Below are 16,676 nucleotides of genomic sequence, written 5' to 3' on the forward strand. Positions count from 1 at the left end.
TTAATTTTGCAATCATCGCGATGATTTAATCTAACAAAGAACTTTGGAAAAAATAAGGAATTTTTCGTTTTATCCGCAAAATGTATTTTTTTACGAAACTAGCTGTACTGTGTTGCTGTGGTTCAGTGGAAAAAAAAGAAAATACAATGCACAGATTTCTAATATGTTAAATTTGACAATGCTTCTGAAGAAATGAAAAAAAAAGAATCAATGAAAAAACATCTCAAACTTACAGCAGCTGTCAATAATGCACTGAGTTATGTTTAATATTGCTTGTGTTGCTGTTACGTTCAATAGATGGCGCTGTCATTGCGGTCAATACGTATCAGGTTCTAATGCCATTGGTTTTACCATAGGAATACAACCTGACTCGAGACAGTTGACAGGCACATTACTCAAATTTCGAAAAAAAAAATGCTTCAAATTAAAAACTTGTCAATAACACTTTTATAGTAAATTTTCGTCTATGACATCTATGGTGAAGTAAAAATTATTAAATTAGCAGAAATCTGTATGAAATGTAAAATCTCTTCCGAATTAATTGAGATACTAAGAGACGTCTATACGTATTTTTACCAATTTTATTCACAATCTTTTGAATACCCCCAAATTTTGTTCATAGCTTGATCACTTATGTAGAACCAGCCCATGACAAATCGTAAGCCCTGTAAATTTATACACTTATATTCCCAAATAAATATACTTATTCATCTCGAATAAATAACTCCAAGTGGAACAAATCCAGAATTCATTAACAAAATTTTAATACATTAAAAATATTCATATTATTTTTTACTCGTACATAATAAAATACATATTTTTTAAGAAATAAGTTTTGTTTTGTCTCTCAACAATGCACAAGGAAATGAAAATTTACATTCCAAATTAATATTATTACTATTGATAAAAATATCTTCGTTTGTTCCGGTACCAAATATATAAATTTATATACATGTATTGTAAATATATACGGATGGGTTGATAAGTATTATTTTTGTTGTAATACAAAGATTTCACGTACATACAAAGGTACTACGGATATTGTAATAACTTATGTTAGTTTCTAACATAACATAAACACGTAAACATACATACATAAGTAGGTCGTTTAAATATATAAAATATATATACGATTCACGTACATGTATTTTTAATATTTTATGTATAACATATTTCCATAATTTTAATCAGATATTTTTTTTCTTAATGGTTTTTTGTGGATACTTTTTGTGGATACTGTGGGTCATTTTATAAAAAATAAGTCTCAAACTTTATTTTAACAACATTTATTTTTGGTACTTTTCTCCAACCGGTTTCGACAAAAACTTTGTCATATCCTGGGATAGATATGTACTTAATATGGATATGTACATATCCATACCTAAAAATGACAAGGTTCTTGTCGAAATTGGTTAAAGAAACGTACCAATAATAAAAGGGGTTAAAAACAATGTTTTTGTTTTATTTCATAAAGAAATAATTCAAGTATAATTATTGAAGTCCTATTTTTAAATTGTGACTAAGTGGAATCGAAGCTGGAAACTCTGACTCAGAGTTAACGATGTTAACTTAACTCTGGACCGCATTGTGGCTTAATGTTTTTACATCTTTTTGAAAAAAAAATCAACAAAAATCAACTTTTGGAGTGAGTCCAAATGCTAAATGTGTTACCTAAATTAATAAAACTTTATTTAAAACAAAGATTTTCATTAATTAAGATAAACTAAATTAATGAAAATCTTTGATATAAAATATGATCGAAAACATTTTATTGCTGAGAAAAAAAAACAAGAGTTGTGAATACATTCACGTTTCTTAATTATTTCTTTTCGCGAACCAATATTACTTACCCATTTTATTTTAAATACAACGAAAACAAGTATCTGCAATATTGAGTAAAATGTAGAATATTCGCTGTAATTCAAATTATATAATAACTTGTAATTCTTAACTATTTCCGCGATTGCGTGGGTACTTTTTCACATCTGCTGAAAAAGGCAGCGCCTTTTTAAATGTATTATTTTAGCATTTTTTGTAAAGTTTGATGCCCGTGTAAGATTATGTAACACGTGTTAACAAATATAAATAGAGTTTTATCAGATTTTAACATTTAAAAAAAAAAACAAAGCATAATCTAACGACGTACTCACGATGTATAACATAAAACAGTATTATTGTTATTCGTAAAATCATCATGTTTTTAGTATTCAACGTGGCCTTTGGTGACTAAGTATTTATTTTTACGTTACCCTGAGGTCATGGATGGGTCAAGTCTAGGTAAAGTGAGTTATTGGTTATTATTTATTGTACATCTCATCTTCAGATATATTTGATAAGAAGTAATTTACATACAAAGTTTTGCATAATATACGTTTAGCCTTTGTCTTCTAAACAGCGATTACGACTATCATAAAATTTTAATGTCGATTTTTATTAGTATTTAAGATGGTCATGCTCGTAACTAAAAGTGAACAATGCAAAACGCCATTGAATAACATATGTTCTAGTGTTTATTACGGTAATGTGTCGTGTATGAAGTCCAGGATTTGTAGTACAGTCAACCGGGACGTGTGTATCATTTGGGCAGAAAAGAAGAACTTACCCTATAACCCAACTCTTACTCGCGTTATACCATGGTATAGGAACACAAACAGTGCCTACTGTAGTTTTCGACCGACCTCTACTGCCTATCCCGATTTAAAACTCTGTGCATGCCACTGCACTCAAGATAAATTTTCTTGAAAATCCTACCTTCGATAGCACCTAGCACGAGTGTTAAATTTGTTTTTTTTTTTTTTTAAATAAAACTAGTTTACTTATCCCCCACCCCTATCCTTATCGAAACCCAATAACTTGTACACTGTTTCTTATATATATATATATATATATATATATATATATATATATATATATATATATATATATATATATATATATATATATATATATATATATATATATATATATATATATATATATATATATATATATATATATATATATATATATATATATATATATATATATATATATATATATATATATATATATATATATGTATATATATATATATATATATATATATATATATATATATATATATATATATATATATATATATATATATATATAACTAGGGCAACTAGTTGGTTGTTAGTAAAAATGTGAGTGGATCAAAGAACATGTACTATATCTCAGCAAAAGTGGCATATTTTTAACTTAAATTTTCCCACTACAGGGCAGAAAGTGTTGTTTTTACATTTTGAAGAGAAAATATTGTTTTTTTTTTTTTTAAATATAATTAATATTTTTCAAATGCAAAAAAAACCTTCAAGTTTTACCTAAAAAGATCTATAGCACAGTAAAATGTTCAATAAGTGGCTTGATATTTATTTTTTAATACATTTTATTATATTCTTAAACTTTAAAAACGATCTCTTGAAAAATCAAGTTTTTTTTATTAATGACGTCGTTGAAAGGAGTGAGCGATATGTATTTATGTTTTCTTTTAATATCGAAGAAAATATTAATCCATTATTCACATATTATAAATATGGTTTAAGCAAGACTAGAAATGGTATTTCTTGATTTCATTTTAAAGACTATTACATTCGATACGTAACAAACGCATAATGCAAGATGCAACCTATGTCATAATCCTCTAGGTATACAATCGTATACAATCCCATGGTTCACCTTACAACTAATCTACCACTCTACTCTTCCTTCACAAACTGGTTTTATCCTTTTCATCTACATAGTAGTACTGTTCTCTGACAGCATCTTCAATTTAAATATTATATTACAAATGGGTCTCAGAACAAACATACAAAAAACAGTCATGAGTTAGTCTTTTGATAAAAGCTTTTAAATCAGTTGAAATATCAAGGATATCATTATTTTTTTAAAGTAATAATACCTGCAGTAACTTCATGCTACCGTTTAATTTTTCTAAATGGTCTGCAAATGATTTTTAACTTCATATACTTCCGTATTCTTATTCATGTATGTTGAGATGTCAAAAATAATATAAAAAATAATACCTATAATTAGAGATAATCCAGCATTGTAAATAAGTATTTGAATACACTCAAAATATTGAAATAATTTAAATTTTTTAGTCGTAAATACAATATTTCTAAAATATTTTTAATGTCTAACTACGGGATATTTTCAGTAAAATTGAATGTTATTTTAATGCTACAAAATCCGTTATCTAACCTAATATTAAAAACCGTTTTTTCACTTTTATATTGAGAGAAATTTAATTATATTGTTATTAATTGCAATGATTTTTGATTTTAAAATCAGTCATTCCAGAACATTCTTAAGATTATCACAAATTTGAACTTAAAAATCACGAAAACCTACAGACAGCTACTGAAGGTATCTTTATGTTTCCTTAAGTACAAAACTCCATTAAAACCGAATCTAAATCACTCCCCAAATATATTTCTAGATACAACTTCTTAGAAAGGACAAAGTTGTGTCTTTCTCAGAGTCCACTATGATAAGCTATCTTCTCTTTTTAGGACCAACTTAATCGTATTATCGTCCGTTACAAGAAATACCTTTTGTGGGATAAACACTTCACTGAGCGACTTACTGGGAACCTTACAACTCGAGGGTTAAAACAGGTAAGCAGTGACTTGAGATTATAAGAACCTCAGAGAATCAACATCTTGTTTGTGTACCGTAGGTATCTAAGAAAAATGCTTATTAATATGATAATTTTTCATAAAATTTTAGTACACGTTAAGAAATTAATTACTTTACTTATTAAATTTAAAAAGCATTCCGCCGATGAAGCAGAGTGCGATAGAAAAAAATTAAGATGGAAACGTTACTTCAGTTTTGAGAACGACTTTTTAAACTTGAGTGTCGTTTTTTTGTTTTACAGAGCAATATGAGTATTTTAAGTCTAATATCGTAACACGTTTTAAAAAAAAAACTTACAACATGTAATTTGAGAATGCAAGTAAAACTTCCATATAAACGTATGACTAAATTTATGAATATTTGGTTTACGAGAATTTGTAACTTATAATTTAAAAGTATTTTTGAGTTTTTATGACGGTAGTATTTATTTGGTATATTAAGGTGTCGTCCGCCTCCGTAGTGTAATGGTCAGCACGCTCGGCTACAGTTCTGGAGGTCCCGGGTTTGATTCTCAAGGGGAGGGGGGCAAATACATAAATGTGATTTTATCAAGTTTCACATTCAAGGGATAACTGGAGAAGATTCAATGCTTCCACAAGGGTCACAACCCTCAGTAATGAGGATTAAGACGGAGAAGAAGATTTTTCACTCTAATATTTATTCAATATTACCCTTAAGCGGAGGGCTGATCACCTTTCCTTCATGTATTAACAATCAAGATAACACTGTGTTTATATGATGCAGTGCCATACGCACCATTAGGATGCGGATAAGGGTTTGGATAAGATAATAAGGTGCAATAATATATATTTTAAGTTAATAAAACTAATGAAAAAAAACTTTTTCTCACATGTATTTCGATACATAGACGAATGTGTGAACATGCATTCAAATCGCACTTGTATTTCGATGAATATTATTAAAATCATGCATTAGTGCTGGCATTTCATTATTAATTTTAATGTAGGTATGTTTTTTTTAAATCCCTTCAAATATATGGGTTCATTTGAAATATTTGTGAAAGTATAAAAAAAATAAAACAACAATCTGTCAAATTGAAACTTATCGACTTTGCTTCGCTATTTAATGTCCCAAAGCAGGTCCTAAAAAAGTGTCAACTAAACATTAAAACATTATTATATGTAGTCTTAAATTATCGTCACTAAATACCAGAACGAGATCTTCACAGTGAGTAAATACAACGAGTGTTAAAAATTTTTAATCTAGCGAACTTCTTTTGAATCATCATACATATACTCATATTTAATACTTTATGTTTGTACGTATTCCGTTTTACATATCACTCACTCCTTTCAAAAATGTCATATATCAAAAAACTTGATTTTTCAGGAGATCGTTTTTAAAGTTTAAAAATATAATAAAATGTATTAAAAATAAATATCAAGCCACTTATTGAACTTTTTACTGTGCAACAGATCTTTTTAGGTAAAATCTGGATATTTTTTCTCCATTTGAAAAATATTAAGCATATTTAAAAAAAAATTAAACAATACCTTTTCATCAAAATGCAAAACAACACTTTCTGCCCTGTAGCGGGTAAAAATATGCCGCCATTGCTGGGATATAGTACATTTTCTAGGCATTCCGAAAACATGCACAACTGAAAATTCACGATTTTTGATAAAGGACGTTGTTGAAAGGAGTGAGCGATAATATCTGTAGTAAGTAGTTTTTGTATGCACAATATATTATATTGTACATTAAAAAATTACTTATACACATCACCGGAAAACACCTACAAGTCAAACATTAAAAAAATCTCATTGACTGATTCGGCATTCACTTTGTGGTAAAATCTATCCATTTTCAAAAAAAAAAAATACTTAGTAAATACCGCATTGCTATTTACCAAGTATTTTTTTATTAATACACAAATCGTTAATAAAAGGCTCATAGAACTGTAATATCAAAAACGCAGAAACAAACCAAGCATTTTATGAATAATTTATCCATACGTTCCTTTTAATAAAACGCATTTTTTCAAAATCAGAATTTGGTACAAAATTAAATTTAAAACAAGTGAAACAAATTTTCAACTGTCAAAATGGTAAGATATTAAAATAATCTGAAATTAGTTTTCAAGGGAAAATGAATAGCAATATATTCAAAATACCATGAGAAAAGTTGATCAAGTGATTCTTAGATAAGTGAGAAATGTGTGCTCTATATATTTTTTTTCTTTTCCATTTAACCAGACTGAGCCACAACAACGCATGGCCAGGCACATCTTGTACATAAATACAAAAATAAGCAGTTAAATTATATACTTATGTATGTTGTACATATAGTCAGCACAATGGCACATTAGATCCGCCATTACGACTTTCAATTGTTTAATGGTTCAGGTCCCCTATGAAAATACTGGGGTCTATGTACAATGTATATATACACATGTACATACATCGTATAATATTTTGTGTACTACTAATATAGTATAAGTACATATACAAGCACCCATACAACAATTTCATATGGATTTAACTCTTTGAGACAGTAAAAATGCCCAGAGTTGCACAGAATTTTATTTATTGAAAACTTTCCAGAACTATGAAAATGAACTGACAACTCCAAGATTACTGGCTACGCAAAGTATGGATGCGACGATTATTGGTGAATGTTGTCAACTGTTAAGATAGGAGGAAGATAATATAAACTTTTGTGCTTCAAGTCATAAAATTTTTTTGAGGTGGTATAAAAAACATACGTTTACCATATTTACCCACCGTGTATATTTGTAATAGATAAAAAAAAGTGGGGTCTTTTTTAATTCCACCATGCTTGAAAGAGTAAAACAGTATTATTTTCATGTCCCTAGTCAGGATCCCATCTTTAAACTGAACACGATTTTCACAGATATTGTAATATAAACTTTAAATGTAATACAAATTAAATAAGTGACTCATGGAAATATAACGGATGCAAAAATTGAGGTACATTAAATCTGAATAGTTCCTCATGCACTCGTTGACATTGCAAGAGGTCATATTATGTCGGCGTGGTTTCCAAGTAATGTCAATGGCATTACTAGAGAGCACACTAAACCAATTGTGACGTCACTGGCACCCACGTGTCCTGGAGCAAACTGGAAAGATAAAATTAAGGATGCTGGTTATATCAAAATAAAAACACATATCGCTCACTCCTTTCAACAACATCATATATCAAAAATCGACAATTTTAAGTTTTAATTTTCAGTTGTGCATGTTTTCGGAATGCGCAGAAAATGTATTATATCCCAGCAAAAGGGGCATATTTTTAACATAATATTACCCCCTACAGGACAGAAATTGTTGTTTTTGGATTTTGAAGAAGAGGTATTGTTTAATTATTTCTTTAAATATACTAAAAAAATTTAAATGGAGAAAAAACATTCAGGTTTTATCTAAACAGATCTGTTGTACAGTAAAAGGTTCAATAAGTGGTTTGATATTTTCTATACATTTTCTTGAACTTTAAAAACGTTCTCCTGAAAAATCGTGTTTTTGGTATGTAAAGTTGTTGAAAGGAGTGTGCGATATGGGTGTAATCAAATATTTAACCTTGCCTATCATCAAAATATATCTTCTAAATTTTTAAACGTCTTTAAATCAAATGCATAAGCGGGATCAGGAAGACCACCTAAACGATGGAGAGATAGCTGGTCTTTCACCTCCCAGGAGTGGACCGGAGAGTGACAGGACATAGTCCTAAAAGAAGAAGAAGAAGTTCTTTAGATCGTTATTTTTATGAAGCCAAGATTCCAACCCCTGGGCCAACCCCTGGGCTCCAGATTATTGAAATAAGAGGATTGAAATATAATATATGGTATATTTGATGAAATACAAATGACGTTGGTGAAGAAGGACATGGTGATAGACACTTATAAGTACGCCGCTTTTCCGCAGGGGTAGGCAGAGAGAATAAAACGCCACACCAATACGTCTTTGCAAACAAACTTCGCCTCTTCCACATTCATGTATCCTCTCATACATACCAGCTGATCATGCCGACTCCTGGCTTGACCAATTTCAAGTTTTTGAAATACTTGATCATGTCAGATTTTTCTCGGTCATTGTCTGTACCTCTTTCCTCACTCATTCGTTCCACATGTCCAAACCAAGTAAACCCACTTTTCTCAATTTTATCTCAATATCATATGTGGGCTTCCTTAAGTGTCCATGGACTTTTTTTTATTTTCAGATACTCAATTATCCTAAATACACATTTCCGTATAGGTCTTAATAATTTCTAAGTAATTTTTAACGTTTTATACTTTCTCAAGATATTTTTACTGTTGGTATAATAGCAAAACTAATAAGTGCTCTTAAAACACTTTTATCAACATTGACATAACTGGGATTCGAACTCATGTCGCCATGTATGGTGAGGAAACGTGCTTCTTATTATACTTAAAAGGCAGACTTTATAAAAAATAAACCATTAATAAGTGTCTAACGAAGCTTTTTTATACATCTTAACATACATGAAGCAGAATATGGAAATCTAGGTATTTATAGGGCTTATGAGCTGTCATAGGGTGGTCAATCGATCACTTTCAACATTCACCTTTCTACCCATGAATGACAACCACACTCCTCAAATCGGAAATTCGGAACTCCTTGATATACTGATCAATCTCAAGAAACAGTATGTATGAGTTCAACAGCCATCTATGTTGAATTGAGTAAGCTTTTATTAAGCAGAGATCCTGAACAAGTATTTGGACACACTCAAAATGTTGTGAATTATTTCATTTTCTTCGATTTTACAGTTGAAAATATGTATTACCATTTTAAAGTAAATTTGGGTAAAAAACAGTTATATTTACAAAGTAAAACTTAAATAAAAAATGAAGCACTTGTAACTAAAATAGATGTTTGTGTTATATTATGTAGGTACACAATATTGTATGTGTATCATTATAGGAATACATACTAGTATTTATAGGTTATGATGTGTTTACGAATAAATGTACACATATTTAATTACACAAGGAAGTAATAGATACAAGAATGCTGTTAAGTCAGTACATGTACCAAAAACTCATTTCAATAATCGCCACATTGAACTATTTTTATAATAATTGAAGGTAATTAAATAGAACAATTTTACGCACTATAATTTTAATGAGCAATACCTTCTCTCACTTCCTTGAAATCTTTCTTTCAGTGCACAAAATTTACAATATGTATATATGTTTTAATATGTTTATGTCTCTTGTGAAATCTAACTTAACTTAAGCAAGATTAAATCCTATTCTTTGTATCGAAATAACGGATTTGACCCTCAGGGGATTATTATACACACTTAAGTTATCTCAACAGAGACGAAGAAGCTTTTGTTGCCCGGAAAATAATGCAGTGTGATCGTTTATCAAGCTTATGATTTACGGCTAGTTTGGCAAATATATATATATATATATATATATATATATATATATATATATATATATATATATATATATATATATATATATATAAACATATATAAATATAAATATATATATGTATATATATATACACATATATATACATATATATATATATATATATATATATATATATATATATATATATATATATATATATATATATATATATATATATATATATATATATATATATATATATATATATATATATATATATATATATATATATATATATATATATATATATATATATATATATATATATATAATGCAGTGTGATCGTTTATCAAGCTTATGATTTACGGCTAGTTTGGCAAATATATATATATATATATATATATATATAAATATATATATATATATATATATATATATATATATATATATATATATATATATATATATATATATATATATATATATATATATATATATATATATATATATATATATATATATATATATATATATATAAACATATATAAATATAAATATATGTATGTATATATATATACACATATATATATATATATATATATATACATATATATATATATATATATAAACATATATATATATATATATATATATATATATATATATATATATATATATATATATATATATATATATATATATATATATATATATATATAAATAAATATATATATATATATATATATATATATATATATATATATATATATATATATATATATATATATATATATATATATATATATATATATATATATATATATATATATATATATATATATATATATATATATATATATATATATATATATATATATATATATTTGAAAAATATCCCAAATGCTAATTGCGCAACCATTGATTTAATGGTGTATAAAATACAGTGTGCAATGTGATAAATTAAAGCAGCTGATGACATGTCTTATAGATGTTTTCACTTCCATATTCCCTACTCAGAAAACACCTTTGTTTAATTGAGATATTTATTGTGATTTATTTGCTTATTTATACACTACAGACCTACAGATAATTGTCATTTAGGAGAGAAACACTTGGCACTGTCCTATTTATTTCAATATAGTCCGGTTAGTTCGCCAACAAGTCAAATTACCATGAAATAGATGATTGGTAAAGGAAAAGTAATTTTTACATGTTCATTAATGTTAATTTACGCAAGTACAGTTATTGAATGTTGGTATGCATCGCTTCCTATCATCTAGAATCGTAATTACTTCCGTACTTGTACCTGAAATGGGAAACATAATGAATTCGTATAACTTTGAAGGTCCCCAAGAGAGACACACCTTAGATAAATGATTGTGTTGACGTCAAATCTTGCACGTAAAAATTAAACACTTGTCAAAGACCAGTTTTCTGAGTTTATTCATGTAAACACGACTAGTTTCGAGAACTATGGACGTTTTCTTCATAAGATGAAAATACAAATTATACTACAATATATCAATGCCAACATTTTTACCAACGAACGGAAATATTCTTACTTGTCAAGTTGCCGATCCTGCGGCTTTGATTTTTTTTCTATGAGCCTGTTAATAATAATAAATTTTCTTATAAACTGCGGAAATTGATTTTATTTACAATTTATTTTTATTAACTTTATTAGATACAGATTTATTCACTCAGACGAATATGTGGAAAATCATTGTAATACACAATTAAAAACGAAGATAAAAGAAAGGAATGTAAGGAATGTTTAAAAATATAACACAATGTATTAAAAATAAATATCAAGCCACTTATTGAAGTTTTTACTATGCAACAGATCTTTTTAGATAAAACCTGAAGGTTTTTTCTCCATTTGAAAAATATTTAGTATATTTAAAAAAATAATTAAACAATACCTTTTCTTCAAAATGCAATAACAACATTTTCTGCCCTGTAGTGGGTAAATATTAAGTTAAAAATATGGCCCTTTTGCTGGGATATAGTATATTTTTTGGGCATTCCGAAAACATGCACAACTGAAAATTGTCAATTTTTTAATTTATGACGTTCTTGAAAGGAGTGAGCGATATATCACCCTCGAAGATAAAATCCAGTATTTAAGTGCATTAAAACCAATTAATAAATCGTTACAAATATATTTCTTTGAGGGGTACATAAATTGTGTTTGTAAAACATTGTTACTTAAAAATAATTTTTTTATTAGACATGAGATATCGGGTTACCCGATAGATCAGTGTTTCCCAACTTTCTTTATGCCATTCACCCACATTAGTATTTTTTAAAATTAAATTGTAGGTAAATTTTTATAAAACTTATATTATAACTAAAATTATTACAAACACAATTGACAATCTAATTAAGTAATTATTTCAGTGAAAAGTCTATCTTATAGATGATATTTTCAAGTATTTGTTTGATCACCAAGTATTGATTAATACATAATATAATAATAGTAATGAAGAGTGCCCTGGGGGTGATTTTTCACGAAAACAGCGCTTTATACATCATCCATTATTATTAATTTTATCACAATGAACCAGACAATCAATTAGATAGTACTTTAATCGGAAAGGTTAGGAAAAATATTATATAAAACCTAAAGGCAATGGTTTATTTTTGATATATTCCAAAACTTATAATTAAGTTGTTAATTTTCCATTCGGCGTTGTAGTGGAATTTTTCGAAAACCTCGAATATCTCTGTACCGTTTTATTTTAAAGGTTTTTTAAGATCAAGAAAAAATAAATAAAATATTCGGTATTTAAGAATTTAAGAATTTTCATGGAAAAAATCTCATTTCCATACGTAGAATAACTTTCATCTCGTATTTAATATCCATTATTATCTAAAACTGTTTGCCATTTATCAGTTAGTATCATTTTTACTTTATCTACTAAACATAAAACTCCTTGTTTTTAAGACCAAAAAAATTTTGGTTTGAAAAAAGAATTTCTCGTTTATTTTAATTTTAATCTGAGTTGAGACGTTAAATTGAGTTGGTGTGTTGAGATGGTTTGGACATGTGGAACGAATGGGTGAGGAAAGAACGGTAAGGCAAATTTATGAGGAGAATGTCGTTGGAAATGAGCAGAGGAAGACCAAGGTAAACTTGGCACGATCAAGTATGTCAAATACATGTGAGTGGTCGGGTCAGGAGTCGAAATAATCGGCAAGTACATGTATGTACAAGGAGATGCATATATAATATATGGAACAGACGAAGAATGCATGTAAAGACAGAGTTTTATTTATTGATTCGGCATAAACTTTGTGGAATGACATGTTCATTATTTTTCCTCCATACCTGAATATGTTTTTTGCTCGTTCGTTTTACATCATCATCTATCGATGAAAACGTCTGTTAGTTTTCGAAACTAGTCATGAGTAATGAAATAAAACTCATTAAGTGGTATTATACATGCGTTTAATTAAAATAATAATAATAAACGAGTAGTGTGGCGTTTCTCTCTTCCTACTCCAGCGTGGAAGCGGCGTGATAGTTCGTTAGTAGTTAGTTTAACATAGAATTTTGAATAGCGTATGTTACGTTAAAAGTGGCGTGATGGTTAGTTTAATATATAAGTTTAAATAGCGTATTTTACGTTAAAAGCGGCGTGATAGTTTGATATATAGTTTTGAATAGTGTACAACTGTAATTGGAAAAAGGAGCAGACGAAGACAGAGAAAAATTTGGCGCGATCAGGTATGCCAAATACTTAAAAATGGTCAGGTTAGGAGTCGAAATAATCGTTGGGTATGTATGAGGAAATACATGAACGTGGAGGAGACGAAGAATGTTTACAAAGACAGAGTGGTGTGGCGTTCTATTCTCTCTGCCTACCCCTACAGTAAACAGCGTGATAGTTAGTTAGTTAGTTAGTTAGAATAGCGTATTTTACGTTAGAAGAAGCTTTTGAGGTCCTAAATGCTGTAATATCTAAAAATCTATAAATCTCTACCACTGGCCAAGCTGAGTATACACAAAGTAGATACATATTTATATTACTCTAATATAATACTAATAGTTAGCAGAATGAGTAGGATTATAATATTAGGCCGCTTTCATTGGAGTCCCCGGTGGCCGGAGCTGGTAGCTAGCCGCGGTGGCAGAGTGGGAGACATAATATCCGTTCATTATATCATTACAGATCCACACACTCCAGACGAGTTGTGACAGTAGGTGTACACTTTCCAGACTGTTGCTAAGGGCTATTTCGGTCGGTCCACAATAATGTGGAGACGTAACGGGTGATGATGTAGCCGAATGCGGGATTAATCCAAACGAAAATAGTTTTTTGTTGTTAAAAGTGGATTAAATTTTAACGTTAATAAGGATCAATCACAGTTCAACCAACCGAAAACTAACTAACTAACCATCACGCCGCTTCCCCGCAGAGGTAGGCAGAGAGAATAGAGCGCCACACCACTCTGTCCTTGCAAACATTCTTCGCCTCTTCCACGTTCATGCATCTCCTCATACATACCCGCCGATTGTTACGACTCCTAACCTGACCACTTTCAAGTATTTGGCATACCTGATCGTGCCATGTTTTTCTCGGTCTTCATCTGCTTCTTTTCCCGCTAACATTCGCCTCATAAATTTGTTTTACCGTTCTTTCCTCACTCATTCGTTCTACATGTCCAAACCATCTCAACACACCTTTCTTCATTTTATCGATAATGCTTATCTCAGCTTTGCATTCCTTCCTTATTTCACTATTCGTACATCTATCATACATCGTTTTATCGCACATTCTTCTGAGAGATCGCATTTCGACTGCATTTAGTCTACTTTCATTCAACCAACCGTTTTGACATAAATGTGCATTACTAACTAACCATCATGCCTCTTTTCCGCAGGTGTAGGCAGAGAGAGTAGAACACCAAAATCAGAATAAGTCATTAAAATAAAATTATGACAGTCTGATATTTGTACAAATTGAAAGAGAGAAAGAAAACAAATGAATCACAATGGGGATATTTTTAAAAGTAGACTTGAAATTAAATTTAGTGGGTTGGTTATTATAAGTAAGTCTTTATTAATTGCTTTACGATTTATTTTTTATTTTTCTAGATTATCTAAACAATAACCAGTTTTATTTACATGTGAAATTTCCATCCCCGTTGATTTATTAAAAATGATGGTCTTCAGATATAAGGTGATTAGCAAATTCAGAAAAATTATTATTATGATATAAAACCCTTATCCGCACCCCAATGGTGCATAGGGCACTGCGTCATATAAACGCATCTTGATCGTTTACACATGAAGGAAAGGTAATCAGCCCTCCGCTTCAGGTACCAGTCCAGGGTAGTATTGAAAAAATCACAAATATTTAATTGACCCCCCCTGGGAATCGAACCCGGGACCTCCAGAACGGTAGCCGAGCGTGCTGACCATTACACTACGGAGGCGGACAAAACGTTTTTATTTTTATAGTACCTACCTAATCTCAAAGACACAGTTGAAAACCCTGAATTTATTCTGTCCAAAAAGACATTATAACCCAATATATCCAATATGTGGGTCCTAAAATATTGAAATGGTTGATGACTGTGCATTATCATGTATATGATATTGGGAAACAAGGCCAGTTCTTTGTGCAGAACAAAAATCGCGTTGGATGACCTAACCTCACCCACTTATTGAATCGCCATGATTTTATTATTGATTTAATAATCAAATGGAAAAATCTGTAATCTTTTTTTCGTTTGGAATTAATCTACGTGTTAAACAGCTCTATTTGTTGATTATTTTAATTTTCCGGCTACGTGTATAATATTATAATATTCAGATATTGATTTTTAAATTGATTTTTATTGATTTTTGACAGGCGTCGTGGTGTAGTTGAGTAGACTCTCGACTGCAAAACTAAGGTCCCGGGTTCGATTCTCACCAATTGCAAAATTAATTCATGAAAGATTTATTTCCAATTAGTTATATATATTTTTGTTGTCTTTTATTTTTAACATATTAACTTGACATTGGCAAATGCAGTGTATTTCATGTGCAACGCCATTCTATATAAAAAAAAAATATTTTTAACATTTGCCTTTCTTATCCCTACTATCCTACCTGCAGACAAGCATATAAAATAGATGCTTTGCGTGTTATTCCTTTTAAAAAAAGTGAATCTTTTTAGATGCTGATTCGATAATCGATAATTGGTCCATAATTGGGACTAAAATATCAAGGTTGCGTCTCGTTTATTAGACATATTTTGTATACAGAAAGAAGAAAGATGTAAGACCAGTGGGGCGTCCCCTAAAAATATTTGTAGATGAAATAATATTAATAAGAAAATATAATCCAGTCGCTGGAAAAAAATCGTTTGAGGAAGAGAGGTTAGCCTCTTATATATTCCATTTCCTCCTGTCTTAGGACAGGAGGAAATAGAATATATAACACAATATTTTGAGCGTGACCAAATCTTGGTTCACAAATTTTGGGTTTGTCTCGATTTGAATTTATTTAGATATATCAACATAGTTCAATTAAATTAAATTTAATTCAATTCAATTTCAATTTATTCAACAAAAAAATAATATATACATAACAAAAAATATTCAAGGCGTATATATTAAAAGTAAGCAAGAAGACATAAAGGTGTAGAAGAATCCC

The sequence above is a fragment of the Brachycentrus maculatus genome, unplaced genomic scaffold, assembly GCF_059751285.1.
Source record: "Brachycentrus maculatus isolate JH-2025_06_01 unplaced genomic scaffold, ASM5975128v1 h1tg001170l, whole genome shotgun sequence".
In the NCBI taxonomy this organism is placed as follows: domain Eukaryota; kingdom Metazoa; phylum Arthropoda; class Insecta; order Trichoptera; family Brachycentridae; genus Brachycentrus; species Brachycentrus maculatus.